The sequence below is a fragment of the Pongo pygmaeus genome, chromosome 15, assembly GCF_028885625.2.
Source record: "Pongo pygmaeus isolate AG05252 chromosome 15, NHGRI_mPonPyg2-v2.0_pri, whole genome shotgun sequence".
Taxonomy (NCBI): Eukaryota; Metazoa; Chordata; class Mammalia; order Primates; family Hominidae; genus Pongo; species Pongo pygmaeus.
Genome location: NC_072388.2, coordinates 11454284 through 11456430, shown reverse-complemented (window position 1 = coordinate 11456430; position 2147 = coordinate 11454284).

Genomic DNA, 2147 nt, shown 5'->3' with positions numbered 1-2147 from the left:
AAGGAAATATCTTTACATAAAAACTATACAGAATCATTCTCAGAAAATTCTCCATGATGAGTGCATTCACTCCCAGATTTGAACCTTCCTTTTGATAGAACAGTTTTGAATCACTCTCTTTGTAGAATCTACAAGTGGATATTTGGAGCGATTTGAGAGCTATGCTGGAAAAGGAAATATCTTCACATAAAAACTAGACGGAAGCATTTTCAGAAACTTCTTTGTGAAGTGTGCATTCAACTCATAGAGTTGAACTGCCCTTTTGATAGAGCACTTTTGAAACACTCCTTTTGTAGAATCTACATGTGGATATTTGGAGCGCTTGGAGGCCTATGCTGGAAAAGGAAATATCTTCACATAAAAACTAGACGGAAGTGTTTTCAGAAACTTCTTTGTGATGAGTGCATTCAACACAGGGAGTTGAACCTCCCTTATGTTAGAGCAGTTTGGGAACACTCGTTTTGTAGAATCTGCGAGTAGATATTTGGAGTGCTTTGAAGGCTATGCAGGAAAAGGAAATATCTTCACATAAAAACGAGACAGAAGCATTCTGAGAAATTTCCTTGGTATGTGCGCATTCAACTCACAGAGTTGAACCTTCCTTTGACAGAGCAGTTTTGAAACACTCTTTTTGTAGAATCTGCAAATCTATATTTTGAGGGCTTTCAAACCTATGCTGGAAAAGGAAATATCTTTACATAAAATCTAGACAGAAGCAGTCTCAGAAACTTCTCTGGGATGAGCGCATTCAACTCAAAGAGTTGAACCTTCCTTTTGATTGAACAGTTTAGAAACACTCTGTTTTTAGAATCTGCAAGTGGATATTTGGAGCGATTTCAGGCCTATGCTGGAAAAGGAATTATCTTCACATAAAAACTAGACAGAAGCATTCTCAGAAACCTCTTTGTGATGAGTGAATTCAACTTACAGAGTTGAAACTTCCTTTAGATAGTGCAGTTTGGAACACTCTTTTTGTAGAATCTGCAAGTTATATTTGGAGTGATTTGAGGCCTATGCTGGAAAAGGAAATATCTTCACATAAAACCTAAACAGAAGAAGTCTCAGAAACTACTCTGGGGCGAGTGCTTTCAATCCACAGACTTGAACCTTGCTTTTGATAGAGCATTTTTGAAACACTCTTTTTGTAGCATCTGCAATTGGATATTGGGGAGCGCTTTGAGGCTTATACTGGAAAAGGAAACATCATCACATAAAAAGTAGACAGAAGAATTCTCAGAAACTTCTAGTGATGAGTGCATTCAACTCAGAGAGTTAAACCTTCTTTTTGATAGAACAGTTTTGAAACACTCTTTTTGTAGAATATGTAAGTGGATATTTGAAGCACTTTGAGGCCTATGCTGGAAAAGGACATATCTTAACATAAAAAATAGACAGAAGCAATCTCAGAATCTTCTTTGTGATGTGTGCTTTCAATAAGCAGTGTTGAACATTCCTTTTGATAGAGTAGTTTTGAAACATCCTTTTAGTAGAATCTGCAATTGGATATTTGGAGAGCTTTGAGTCCTGTGCTAGAAAAGGAAATATCTTCACATAAAAACTAGACTGAAGCATTCTCAGGAAGTTCCCTGTGCTTTATGTATTCATTTCACAGACTTGAACCTTCTTTTGATAGAGCAGTTTTGAAACACTCTTTTTTTTAGAATCTGCAATTGGATATTTGACGCGCTTTGAGGCCTATGCTGGAAAAGGAAATAACCTCACATAAAAACAAGATTGAAACATTCCCAGAGACTTCGTTGTGATGTGTGCATTCAACTCAGGGAGTTGAAGCTTCCTGTTTTTAGAGCAGTTCTGAAACACTCTTTCTGTAAACTCTGCAAATGGAAATTTGCAGCACATTGAGGCCTATGCAGGAGAAGGAAATATCATCACATAAAAACTAGACAGAAGCATTCTCAGAAACTTCTTTGTGATGAGTGTGTTCAACTCACACAGTTGAACTTTCCTTTTGATAGAACAGTTTTGAAACACTCTTTTGTAGAATCCACAAGTGGATATTTGGAGCACTTTGAGGCCTGTGCTGTAAAAGGAAATATCTTTACATGGAAACTAGGCTCAAGCTTTCTCAGAAACTTCTCTTTGATGACTGTATTCAACTCAGAAAGTTGAACCTTCCTTTTGATAGA